The sequence below is a fragment of the Labrus mixtus genome, chromosome 14 (assembly GCF_963584025.1).
Source record: "Labrus mixtus chromosome 14, fLabMix1.1, whole genome shotgun sequence".
Taxonomy (NCBI): domain Eukaryota; kingdom Metazoa; phylum Chordata; class Actinopteri; order Labriformes; family Labridae; genus Labrus; species Labrus mixtus.
In genome coordinates, this window is record NC_083625.1 from 23,503,316 (window position 1) to 23,517,557 (window position 14,242).

General features: G+C 45.0%; 1 protein-coding gene across 1 annotated transcript in view; it reads left to right on the top strand.

Moving 5' to 3' along the window:
- The first annotated feature begins 214 nt into the window (after positions 1–214).
- srrm3 (serine/arginine repetitive matrix 3) overlaps positions 215–14,242 on the top strand; it is an 89,278-nt gene continuing 75,250 nt past the window's right edge. The window contains exon 1 of the mRNA XM_061055914.1: positions 215–401. The gene's annotated coding sequence lies outside the window, so the exon portion shown is untranslated. The remainder of the gene's footprint in view (positions 402–14,242) is intronic.

Here is a 14,242-nt window from a genome sequence, read left to right on the forward strand (position 1 = left end):
CAATAACAGAGTGTAAAACCAGAGTTTCCCCTCGGAGATTTCAAAAGTTTGACCAAAAAGGTCGCTCAAAGGAAAACGCTAGGTGACGCCATTCCAGTGCATTTGACTCCCGTGTCTTTTCAGGGCTGCAGTGACTCCTCCCGCCCGCTAGTGGCCGCTGCGCTGCAGGCGGCGCTGCAGAAATTGCAGCATGAAGGGTTTTTGTTCCCAGATCTCCTCGGTGCGCTGTCCACTTCAGCACCACAAGCCGAGTCGAGGCAGCGGGCTAGCTAACGCTGAAGAGGAGGAGCGGGGACTAAAAAAGACACGGCTCAGCATCAGCACCAGCACCCGACCCGGAGTCCCTCAGATACGGACGAATAGCAACCGAAACACCGACGAGGGGAAAGACTGCGGCGAAGGTAGGAGTTCTCAAAGAAGCTTAAAAAAAAGGATCAAGTTAGAGGAGGCAGGCAGGGATAACAACGGGAGAACAAACCCCCTTCCCTTCCTGGTTCATGATAAATACTGCATGACCGTGTTAAGGCGGTGCGTATGCTGCGTTATCTTCTTGTTTAGTGTTTGCTTCTTTATTTCCAACATGTTTGTGAGAGAGAGAGAGAGAGAGAGAGAGAGAGAGAAACGGGGGCAGCTGAGGGGCGAGCGGGGACCCGTGCAGGACGTGTTTGTGCTGGGCAGCCTCTCCTCTCCTCTCCTCTCTCTCCTCTCTCTCTCTCCTCTCCTCTCCTCTCCTCTCTCCTCTCTCTCTCCTCTCCTCTCCTCTCCTCGCTTTGCAGATGGTGCTGTTTTATAACTCGTCGATGCTCCGTGGACAGCTGCTGCTGCTGCTGCTCCTTTATGTCCCTCTGTGCTCGATGTGGGACATCTCACATTATAGTCCTCACTTTGTGCAGATTTATGCCGTTTTATGGCGAGGGTCAGCAATTATTCTTATCAATTTAAAACATGTGCATTTTGGATATTAGCAGATATTCGTCTTCTTATGATCTTTAATGTATTTTTTTTACTGCTTTTATTATTGTAGTCGCTTCTTTGGTTTCTCCAGCAGTCCTTCATTTGCATTTATTCTAGTTGATCTTATTGCATTTTATTTTTGCAGACTAGTCTCTGTTTGGCCGGACTATTGATGCTCCACATGTTTTATTTCTGAGTTCCTGCCTTTGCTTTGTCTGTCTGCTTTGACTTTAAATATTTGTTTTTTTGACAGTTTTGAGCCTTTATTGGAGAGATAGGACAGTAGATAGTGGTTGAAATCAAGGAGAGAGAGCGAGTAGGGAATGACATGCGGGAAAGGAGCCTCAGGTCGGATTCGAACCTGGGCCGCCCGCTTGGAAGACCACAGCCTCCATACATGGGGTGCGTGCACTAACCACTGCGCAACAAGCGCCCCATTGTCAAAGCACTTTAACAACATCTGTTTTTAATGGTGCTTTAGTACTGAGCCCCTGAAGTCCCAAAAAGTGCGCACAAGATATATTTATATTTTTCTTTTTGGGACTTCAGGGACACCGTACTGTATAATAAAGATATTATTATTATCTGAAGTGGCTTTGGTGTTTGAGGTGGTGATCATCCCGAGGTTGGTGTTTAGTTGTTTTAACAAATCATAAGTAATGGTGATTGTTTTTAGAAAGAGGAATACTAAAGACACAGTACTTTACTTGATTACTTATTTTCATTTTGCACTCTATAATATATTATTATATCTATTTACTGTGTTTATGAGACTCAAAGAGCATCGACTATCACCAGAGGTGGACGAACACACACAGCAGCAGAGATCCTCGAGGGGCCCGTTTCAGAAAGAGGCTTCAACAAACTCTCAGTCTGACCCCGAGCTCTGAGTGGATTTACCCTCAGGTGGAAAACTCTTGAGTTTCCAGTTCCAGAACAGCTGATTGCAGCTGGTTTAGTCGGTGTTCAGCGCGTGCATCACAACTAAAAAAAAGACATCATTAATGGAGCCTGATACTACGTTTCACCGTGGTCACAGGTGACAAATGGAGGTCTCCTCTCTCTCTGGAACGGGCTTGAGTTACTCGTCTTTTTCGGGTTTGAGTGACCTCCCTTCCTGAAACGGAAAACCCAGAGAGTCACTTATTTGAGGGTTAACAGACTCTGCACTAAACCGGCTTTCTGAAACGGACCTCTGGTCTAATATGAGTCCAATATAAGTGAAAGTTTCTCAGTCAAATTATAGTATGACTTGAGTTAAAGTACCGGAGGACTCGTATTTAAAAAATACTTTTACTCATGCTGCAGATTTACAGATTTACAGATTTACATAAACTGATCAATATCAGGAAGAACTAAAAATTCCTGATGAGCTGATGATGTCAGCCAGTCTTTACACAGAGAGGAAACATTCACGTTTATGAATGTGTACGGCCTCGGGAACTGTAACTGTGCAGCTTACTTTTTGATCCTGGTGCTGCTAAAGCTCCCTTTGCTTTTGTTCCACTTCTCTGCCGTGGTGTTAGTACCTTTCTATACTCAGCCATATCAGAAGAAAAGAGACATGACAGCTTCTCTCTTCCTCTGAATGGTCGGCCTGATAAGAGTGACATCCGCTCTGCGTTGGCTCAACGTTCAACCACAGAGATGTGCAACATTCAAGTATGGCAACAGCAGTTAGACAAACAAGACACAGAGCTACACGAACACAGTTTAAAAGAAAATTCATCAGCTGACGTCAGAGCAAAAGTAACAAGTAATGAGAACATTCATAAAAATGTAGAGGAGTGAAAAGTATGATATTTGTCTTTTAGTTTCCCCCCCAAAAAAGTGCCACTCAAGTAAATTAACTTTGATTTTGTCCACCTCAGAGAGTAACACATGTGACGCTTTAGGCAGGCTGTACTCGAGGTCATTTCATTACCTTTGTCTGGATTTACCCATCAAGCATTGCTGCCATAAAGTCTCAGGTCTCACAGTGTCTGATACTTCCTGATGCACAAATCTGTGAACTGGATGTTGTTACGCTGATGATGTGATGCTTTGAGCTGAGCAGATACTCAGACTGATGACGGTCGCTGTGGTTAAACCTGCACTCTCTCTCTCTGGAGAATTCAGAAATCAATGTTAAAATAACACTTTGGGGAGGCCGGACAGCCAGGCAGATGTGACTCTCATGTAGAAAGGCTGTGGATCTCGTTACAGTGGCCATGGGTTCACATATGACCTCTGCCCTTTGCTTCATGTCATCCCCCGCTGTCTCTCCTCCCAATATATCCTGTCTCTCTTCAGCGGTCCTGTCCAATAAATGCCTTGAAAAAAAAACTTTAAAAAATAGCATCCTATTTGAATAACACGTAATCAATCAATCAATCAATCAATCAATCAATCAATCAATCAACTTTTATTTGTATAGCGTCAACTCATAACAAGTGTTATCTCGAGACACTTTACAAGAAGCAGGTAAAATACCTTACTCATTGTCTGTTAACATTACAAAAGAGCAGGTAAGCCGTCAACCGACGACGAAAGTAGGTGGTTAGTGACTGAGATTTATAGATAGATACATGCAGTAATATGATGTACTGTATATGCACAGAGAGAGAGAGAGAGAGAGAGAGAGAGAGAGAGAGGAGCTCAGGGTGCCAGTTCCCTCGGTAGTCTAAGCCTATAGCAGCATAACTAAGAGCTGGTCTACACCAGCACCAGCCCTAACTATAAGATTTATCAAAAAGGAAAGTTTTAAGTCTATTCTTAAAAATACAGACTGTGTCTGCCTCCCGGACCCCGGCTGGAAGGCGGTTCCAGAGGAGAGGAGCCCGATAACTGAAGGCTTGACCCCCCATAGTACACTTGGGGACTGTAGGTACCACCAGCAGGCCTGCACTCCGGGACCGCAACGCTCTCGAGGGACAGTACGGCACTAGTAGCTCCTTCAGGTAAGATGGTGCCTGGCCATTTAGAGCTTTGTAGGTGAGAAGAAGGATCTTGAATTCTATTCTAGACTGTATAGGGAGCCAGTGCAGAGAAGCCAGGACAGGAGTGATGTGGTCCCATTTCCTGGTTCTGGTCAGTACACGAGCTGCAGCATTCTGGACCCGTTGAAGAGTCTTTAGAGACTTGCCAGAGCACCCTGACAAAAGAGAGTAAGTAGTGATGCAGAATAACCTATAAGGTCTTTATTCTTTTACTTCAAAACACAACCTCAGTACTTTTCACTTTCTCTGATCTGTCTTTGAGTACATGGAGTTTAGTGGCACAGGAACAAGATTTTATAACCTATAAAAAGTCTTTAATTAAGCCATTAGTTTCTGTTTTATGTCATAGAAAATGTGACATTATTGCTCAAAGATCGCTCCATGGAGTTTGGTAAATTGAGTTGTGTTTTCATGTTATTTTCTGATTATTTATAAACTGAACAGAATCAGAAATATGAGGATCGATGGCTGCACCGTGCACAGCAGGGCTACTCATTTGCTCCAATGTTTTATATGCAATAAACTCTAAAGTCTGAACAATCCTAGTGTGCATGCGCTGGATTAACCTGATCTCAGAATCAGAAATACTTTATTGATCCCGGGGGTTAAATGTGGTCGTTAGAGGCTCTTAAACACAATACAGAAGTAGGATATGTAGAATTATATATCGAATAAGCATTAAGTACCAAAGCATAGAAGAAATAATAAACTATGTATGAGCACAGGGAATCAGATATATGAACAATATTTACAAATGTGCATGTGCAGAGTTGCACATAAGATTCAGTGAAGGCAGTGTTATCCAGCTTGTGTTTGTAATGCACACATGGGTCACTGTGACTGAGTGTTAGAGTATCAAAGAAATAAGTAGAAAAATATATCAAAAAGATTCAATTATTATTATTTGCAGTCAGGAGTAAATTGTTGCACACAGCTGTGTGACAAAACCCACAAAGTGCCTCCGCTCTCCACGCCGACGTACCAAAACGACTGTCTGTGTGATTCCTCATGAACATCCCATGAATCAGTAATCAGCGGCCGCTTTGTGACATGCTGCTCGGCTGAAAAGGGAAAAGTCAGCGGGGGCCGTGTGAGTGGCGGGACGGGGACGGTGCTGACCAAACAGCCGAGCTGCAGGAGACTGTAGCTCGACTGCACCGGTCTGAAAAACCAGAGTTTATCTCTGGATGCAGTCGCCCGCTCTGTCAGAGAGCGGCTGCTGCTGTGGAGGTAGGCCCAGGTGAGGTAAGAGGCTGATAGTGGGATTAGCTTGTATTAGGATGAGGCTGCTCATAGAGAAACGTCACTCACTCGCGCGCTATCGTCCTCTGCAGCCTCTCTCTCTCTCTCTCTGATTGGCGCTGCCTCCTGTCTGCTCCATATTCACATAGTTCCCAGATGTGCTCTCCACCAGAAACACAGACCACCACTCTGCAGCCTCTCAGTGACTCTCCTCCCCGTGTCCCCCCCTCATGCAGTGCCTCCCTGAGCTCCCCCACACCGCTCCTCCTCCTCCTTCTGTCCTACATCCCCCTCTCTTCAGCTCTCCTAAAGTGCGATGCCGCTGAAGCCTCGAGGTGTAGACAGTTGAATGAGCGGCGTGAGGAAGCATGTAAGGGTGGTTTTTGTCTCAGGGTGAAGTGTTCCCTGCACTTACCGTTTACCATCACAATATCCAGACATCAACGTTTGATTTGATCTGATAGCGTGTTTAAAGAAAGTGTACAGTTGCTGCAATGTGAGAGCAAAGAAAAGCCGTGTGGCACAGACTTTGATCTGCTAGAAACAGTCAAATTAGCCTTAAACATTGTTTTTAGCTTCTCCTTGAAAGTGTACTTCAGTCTGTGGAGCGAGGACCGCAGAGAAGCCGGGCTCTATGCTTTCACTGCAGGTGGTAATTCCTTTATGTTTTATTTAAAAGGATCATCAGACTGCGCTCATGTCTCAAATTCAAACTCACTTAGTCTGTGATTCTAGCTGAAGTCGTCAGTTTTTCTGCTTTTACTGCTGTATGATTAGGGGGAAAAAAGAGCGTGCCATTTATCCGCCGCTGTGTGAGCGTCCCACAGTGATGTTTTTATTGGTACAGAAAGAGGAAATCAAGTATTTAAAGACTCATTTTGGAAGACACTCACTTGAATCTGTCTGCTGGATCCTCTGAATACCTTATCGCTGCAGAAAGCTTTGCCAATGGCTGTATAGATTTTCTCCCACATCTCTATCTGTGCATTGAAAACTCTTAAGAAATTGATCCCGTAAAGAGCAGCTGTATGATTACATCAGGAAAAACCAAGCGGCAACCGTCGGTCTTGAAAGATGAAACCAGTGCGGAAGTGCAAAATCCTGCAGTTTGTCGAGTGTCCACTTGAGGCTGGCTGCAGGAACATCGGAAGTCCCCGACGCATAACTGGCAAAAATGCCGTTTTTACAGCATAAATAAACAAGTTTACAGACTGGTACAAAAAAACCAAATAGGTCTGATTAGTTATTGTCTTCACGGGCACACACTGTAGGGGGGGTGAGTTTTTAAGAACGATACACGTTATCCATAGTTAGGCGCGTAGCTGACATGATTGACAGGTGGGCGTCAAGAGGCTTAAAACCCGCCTCAGCTCCAGATCTCAGCCTGACGTTAGTTTGACTTAAAGTCAGATTGAGACAGGATTTCCAGCATGGTGGCTGCTGCTGATGAGCCTCCGGAGCCCCCTGCAGGACGAGATGGGTGACGTCACTCAGAATTCAAACATTAATATTCACAGTCTATGGTCAAAACCAGCTCTAGAAACAGAGAGAAGACACACTTGGACCTGATGACGATACCATCTCTGCAGCAGCCAAAATAATCGATAGCAGCACATTGAAACAAACAAACAAACTCATTCAGTTTTTAAAGGTAATTTAAAATTTCACCTCCTATGAGAGCAAAGCGAAGGAAACCTGGCGCTATAACCTCCGAGCATCTTGAATTATTATCAGCCGGCCTCCTGTAGATCGATACCCGGCGCAGTGCTGCAGCCCCCGAGAGGCTGATATGAGCTGTGTGCTGCTGTTGTGTTGCTATCATGAGAACCTGCAGCAGCAGCAGCAGCAGGCAGCCCCCTCCTCTCTTCTGTGAAGGTTACCTGAGATGAATTATCTCTGTAAGAAAATCCCCAATCCCCCCCCATCCCACTCCCCACCTCCCGCTCCTCAGCAGGGACTGTCTCAGCACTCAGACGGACTAAATAGCACACCACTTCCCATGTTTGAGCGCATCCATTTTTAATCCGCCTCCTTTGAGGACGCACAAACAGACACACTCTCTCTCTCTCTCTCTCTGTGGATGACTCTTCGTCTTCTTGGAGTTTGCTTTTCATGTTTGTGACAATCGCACCGAGTCGTTTTAATCATGCGGGTTTCTGTCTTGGTGAAACAAAACTCAATTCACTATGGGAGATGTTTATGTTTTTGTGTTATTCTGTATTCATGACTCTTCATGACTTCATGACTCGAGAAACTTTCTTTATTTCTTCTAAATCTGCTAATGTTGCCCCCTGCTGGTCAATAGACAGAATGCAGATTTGGGGCACTTTGACTTCCCTTTTTGTTACAGTGAGTAAACAAAGCCATTTTTTGGGCCTTTCTGCCTTTATTGGATCAGACAGCGGAAGAGAGGCAGGAAATGTTTGGAGGAGCGAGTAGGGGACGACATGAAGCAAAGGGCCGAGGTCGGATTTGAACCCACGGCCTCTGCGACGAGGACTACATCTGTACATAGGGCGCGTGACATAACCGCTATAGGCTATCTGGTAAACGAGTAGACAAGAATTTTCCACAGTTCCATGCGAGTCGAGTTAAGTCGAACCAAAGCGGCCCTGTGTGGAACGATACCCCATCCACTCTGCATCCCCTCCCCCTTTTGTAAACAGGAAGTACAATGCTGCCATCTGGGCTGTGGGCTACAACTTCAGCCCCTCTTTGCATTTCCATGGATGCTTCTACCATAACATACTCTGATAACTTAAATATGTGATGGTCCTCAGGAAGCTTCTGGAGTTCAGGGCTTCTTCGTCTCTCTGATTTCAGCTCATTTATGGACAGTCAGACTTGTTGGAAGTGCAACACGTCTCAGTCTCACTCTAAAATAAGCATTTCCTGTTTCATTCTTCTGAGTTGACGGAGTTATGACTCAGGGGAGGAGTGACATTTCTGATGCAAATTGCAGCGTGTAGGCTTTAAGGCTTTAGAGTAACTTAATTGCCTCTGAGCTGTGTGTCACAGCTGCTGAAGTCGCTGATTGGAGCTGCTGAATTCAAATGACTTCTTGTTTATAGAAACCTGTTGTGCACCTTTCCATTCACCTCAGACAGCATCTTGTCCTCAGATGTCTCTCTCAGTCAGCACTGTTTGAGTCCCTGCCACAGAGGATGATGACTCATCCTGATAACCAAATCTTATTGTGACTTGTGAATGAGGACAAAGATGCCGAGATTAACCTCAGCCTGTCTGCTCCTCTCAGTTTTCTCCAAATCAGTCACACGTCAGAGGTGACTAAGACTTTCTTTCTTTCTCACAAGTTAGGTTTGGGATTCTGTACGTCTTGTGATGTAACTTTGGGTTCGAGGTCGGCTTCCCTTCCAGCTGTGAGAGACATTTCAACCACTCTGAAGATCAAGAGAACGTCTCCTCCATCTCCCGATCAAAGCTAACTTAGCCCCATCCTCATCAAGAAGCTGAAAAACATTACATGAAATTTAGATCAAGGACTGAAATCTGAATTATTCAAGCCAGCTCTTTTTGTTGGCTGGTTTCTTCTGAACTTTGCCCCGTTTAGCTGATAATTGTTGAATGAAAATGATGATTTATTCATTATTCCTCAGATCTTTTATTACTCAATCAAATATTAGCTTCATTATCCATTTGAACGAATGCATTATTTTCTATCAGGCAGATGTGTTTTCTATCAGATCTGGCGTCAGCGCTCACCACGCGCGTGTGCATGATGATGTTTGATAAAACCGGCACATGAAACTGCATTATTGAAGTCAATACAGTCATGAGAAACGACTTGGCTGTATTTGAGGGCGGCCTGTTTGAAGCTGTCACACAGCTACTGCTCAAAGGGCGCCGTCTTACTGCTTGTTAGCCGTATTTGTGTGTGTGTGTGTGTGTGTGTGTGTGTGTGTGTGTGTGTGTGTGTGTGTGTGTGTGTGTGTGTGTGTGTGTGTGTGTGTGTGTGTGTGTGTGTGTGTGTGTGCGTGGTACTGTCCCCCAGGGATCCCCATCCTCTCTCCCGCTGACTTCAGAGCAGCTTTGAAGTTGGGGTGAAGAGGAGTGGAGAGAGGGAGACAAAGAGGAGGCGGCGGGGGGAGGGGGGGAGGGAGAACAGTGAAAATGCTTCGTTTTTATTCACACGGAGCTGTATCTCCATAATTTGAGGATGATGTCATAGTCTGCTCGGTGTTTGTGGATGACAAAGTGTATCTGCGCGGCGTCGCTGTCGGAGGAAAATCACAGTGTTTGACGCCATGAGAGCGCTGTGTTAGGAGTTTACAGCATATTAAAGTGGTCATGTTGCTGCTCTCGGTCAGCTCATGAATAATGGAGCGGATCAGTGTCTGGTTCCATCAGGTGATCCTGGTGTACTTTTCCTGAGTGAGTGTGTGTGTGTGTGTGTGTGTGGGGGGGGGGGGGGGGGGGGGGTTTCGGAGAAGAAGAATGGAGAGAGAATGCAGTGAGAGCAGCTGCTGCGGCCAACACACCCACCACACCAAACCATCTGCCGTACTGACGCCAGAGAACTAACACACACACACACACACACACACACACACACACTGAACATACACACACTTACACACACGTGCACACCACACATATTGTATCGTACACACTCCCGATTGTCTCTTCTGCAAACACACACACACACTCCTGCTATCAATGCTCCTATCCCTCTGTTAGTGCTTGGCAACAAGGTAAGACATGTGAAATGTTGGAAATAGTGAATGATGTCTGAGAATCTGAGTTTTATGATTGTTTATTTTCAGTAAAATTAGTGCAGAAAGTTTTATATCTCTCTCCCTCGCTCACTCATTAGCCCCTCCCACACATGCACAGCATGTGTGTGTCATATTATGAAAAATCCACTTTTAGTGTTTCTGAACATATATTTGGGTAACCTGAGTGTCTACTGACCCACAAAATGTGAAATAAACCCATCCAGTCCTTTTGTGTTTGTGGTCACAGAGCTCTGTGTCAAATTAGCTCTCCTTGTGATGTCACAGTGGGATTCTGGTAAAAAAAATCCCCTCCCCTCCCCTGGTATCTCCACCCATGGACTCCACCCCCAGCCTAGAACAAAACTTTTGCACAGGTCCGCCATTTTTATTCTCGCTACAGAGGAGTGATGTCTACGGGGAAAACTCAGGGGGGGCTCATTACATTTAAAGAGACACACACACCAAAACGGAGCGTTCTGAGAGAGCTGGTTTATACAGGGTCACAAACCTCCTCTGGTGCTTGATTCATGTTATATTTTGACCAAAGCACAGCACAGATGTTTCATTTAGACCACAGGGGACTGTATGAAAAGGTGGAGGAGGGGGATAATATGTTCTCATTAGAAATGTCCCGTCATTGTCTGATTGTGGTTTAAAATTCAACGGCCGAATTTTGTTCCCTCAAACCGTGTTCTGACTTTTCCTTCCGGCTCCCAAATAAAATGTCTCAAGTTTGACTCTTCAGCTGCAACTTTCGTCCCTGCAGGTTTCGCAGTAATAAACGACCACACCGGTTTTAATCAGGAACTTTCCTTTTATCCAGAAATCCACAAAAGACGTAAAGATTTAAATTATTACCCAAAGCTTAATATGAGCTCTTTGTCGCTGTCGGGGGAAGATTTACTCACACTCAAACACACGAACATGCTTTATTGATGATGATGAGGGTTTACTGCACACACATGCTCTTGCGGCGGGTGTTTATTGGTTGTTTTGGTTTCCTTTGTGATCCTCAGGAAGCCTCCTGGAGCAATAGATGGCGATGATAAAGAGTGAGTGGGAGAAACAATCCTCCCTGCTGCCTGCATCCACAGCTGTCGTAATCCTGAGTGGGTGAGGTGTGGAGATAAGATGATGAGTCAGGGAGCAGCTCTCACATGAGAGAGTGAGAGCGAGCGGCTTGTTTGGCGAGTAACTAACCTCCGTCTCTCAGCCATTAAAAACAGTATTTACAAGGGTAAACTGTTAGCCTCAGATTACTGTTTTTGTAGAAACCATGCTGAGTCCTTATGACGTTTAGGATCCCGTTCTGTCCTTTAAGTAAACAGCCGTTTCATAGCCCTGGATGAACAGTATTGTCAGTGGCTGCGTGCAAAGAGTGACAATGTTCAACCTGCAGACAAAATGTCATCACTGCTGCTCTGCTCTGCATGGCACAGTTCCATTTATTCCCCCCAGAGAGATGGGAAAAAGGCCAAGGACACAGAGGAATAAAAACAGGGAAAAGGTGATGCTGCGAGCAAAAAAGCTGTGCTGAAAAGATGAATGCAGGCGCTGACCTTTTTCCATCTTTTCTCTGCCGAGCACTCTGGGAATTCGTATCGGCCTTGCCTGCTGCAGCCGTTGCAGTGACGTCCCCCGTATTTAGAGCGAGCCAGACCTAGAATAACAGTTTGTTCCCTTTATCCTCGGCTCGCAGCCTAAGAGACCTCGGAGCTGGCCGGCTGCACGATGTGTCTGGCGTACTGACCTTGCTGTCGCGTCTACCTGCTCTCTCCGTGAGCTGCATTTTGCGTGCAAATGTCTGCAGAGTTGTGCGTTTAAATCACTCCCTCCTGTCACAGAAAGTCATGCAGCTGTTATGGAGGAGGGATGAATCAATCAAGCTCTCTTTCCATGGTTATGTAAAAATGTGTGCATTAGTGCTTCGAATGATAGCCCATCTTCAGCCTCCATATCCAAATGGTAAAAAGAACGATATTAAACCGCTCTCAGCCTCTGATAAATGAAGTGTTTAATAGAAATGGCCTGAGTACCAGCATGCGTGTTATTCACAGGGACTTCTCCAGCAGCTTGAGTTTTTATTTCACCCTCTGATTGCTCTCATTACTTGGATTACAGGCCACTTAACACCACCTGGAAGCTCGTTTTCATTGCACAAAGAGGGCTCCAGGAGTAACGAGTGCTATTCAGACCCATCCAAACATATGCTTGTAAATATGTAAATAATAGTGACTGTGGCAAATCTGTGGAAGCAAAAAAGACATGAAAACAAAACAATAATAATTAGGAATGCACAATATATATATCGGTTTGGACTGAGCATTGTATAAAAATAGTATGGAATAGGGCCCGACTGATATCGATTTCAGGGAGAAAAATATCAATATATCAGCCGATATCTTTCTTAGATCTATCTTCAATCTTTATGGGTATAGATATACAAACACATTTATTGCATTGATCCCCCAGAGTAACAAGAGTGTATGAATAATAAACTTAAAGGTCACATATCCTCCTCCTCTTCAACCAGCTTAAATAAGTCTCAGAGCTCCTCAAAACATGTGTGTGAAGTTTCTTGTTCTAAATCCACTCTGATCCTGTATTTGATCATGCTTATAAACCCCTCTATTTCAGCCCTGCTCAGAACAGGCTGTTTCTGTGTCTGTACCTTTAAATATGTATATGAGCTGTGTCTGACCACGGCCCCTCTCTGGAAGGGCTCGGGTGTCTCTGTCTCAATGTCCTATTGTACACAAACCAGCAGGACTCAAAAGAGCAAAACAAGACACTCACATGGAGATAGAGTGAAAGAGAAAGCATCTGCTGTTTGTGAAACAGCTTCCAGGACAGATACCACGAGTCTGTAAGAGAGTCGAACATGGCTGTTTCCCTCGCACAGCAGGGTATCTGTGTGTATCTATGGTAACGACTGTCTTCTGAGAGAGACTTTACAGGTATATGTAGCTGACGGTGAATTATTTAGAAGCTCAATCAGACAGCCAGTGTCAGCTCCGGACTGTGAATTCAAACCTAATATCGGACTGCAGAGAGGGAGACATATTAGGTAGCCGCCCCCACGAGCCCGCAATCTCCTGCTAGAAAGACCCTCTTAGCGATGAAATCCACAGCCTATCTTTTCAGAACAAGCAGCACGAACACATGTGTAAAGCTGCATGAATGCTCTAAAACCCTTTCAGCAGCATGAATTGATTTCTGAGAAATCTCATGTTGTCTGCACGCTGTCATGAAGGTCACAGAGTGTGCGAGGCTGTTTGCATTCAGATGCAGTCTGCCTGGTTGACTGTAAACATGTCAGATGTGTTGTGTTAATTCTTGCGACGTCTTAAAGTGTCTATTCAGCTGAGTGCTACATTAGGCGAAGCTGAAGTGACACATCACTGCTGTCAATAGAGACACATCCTCTGAACATCTCTGACTGTCACCTCCTCTCTGTGTCTCCAGACCTCGTGTCAGCACTTTGATCAAGCAACCACAAAGCAATTACTCGCACTAATTATGTCCAATTTATAGAATGAAAGCGCTGGTAGAGTGAGGAGGGGGAGGGGTTGTAAATCAAGACCTCGGAAATGAAAAGGCCTGCCACCAGATTACTTTTCAATTCAGATGGGTTGGTATTCTGCACCAGTTTGCATGAATGCACAAGAAAAATGTGAATGCAAAATACCAAGGATGGAGAGTGAATGTTTCCTTTCACTGAAGTTTGGCTGCAGCACTGATGGATAATTGATCCAGAACATTGGACTGTATTTAAAGAAGGACGATGGGTCTCCACAGACCCCTCAGTCTGGCAAACGTCCACAGCAGAACAGATTCTTTTGACGCTTTAAAAGCAGACACTCACTTGTTACTGAGAGTTCAAAGACTCTCCCTTTGCCCGTCCTCGGCTACTCTGCTGATCACGAGCCGCTTTGTGCCAACAGAGCCGTCAATCATAGTTAATATAAACCCTTTTCATAACATCAAATCATTAATGCAAACTAAAACTCTCAGAAAAAAATAAAGATGCATTCATAAATCAGTGTGAGTTGAACTACATCTCATAGTTTGTCCCATCTATTAACATGGAGGAGGCAGAGCTTATGACTTAAATCGGTAATTTTAGTGTTGTAATGGGACGTGTCTTGTCTCGGCGGCCACTATGACAGAGCTGCCATGTTTATTGTTGCCTTGGAAACACGGGATGTTACATCAAAGGCCACTGCATAAGGAGGAGGGAGCTGCTACTGAAAGCTGCCGTACTGTTGCTGTATGTGCTGCTGTGATAAGAACGTCATGTACATTATACTCTGATACATTAGCTCGTCTGTA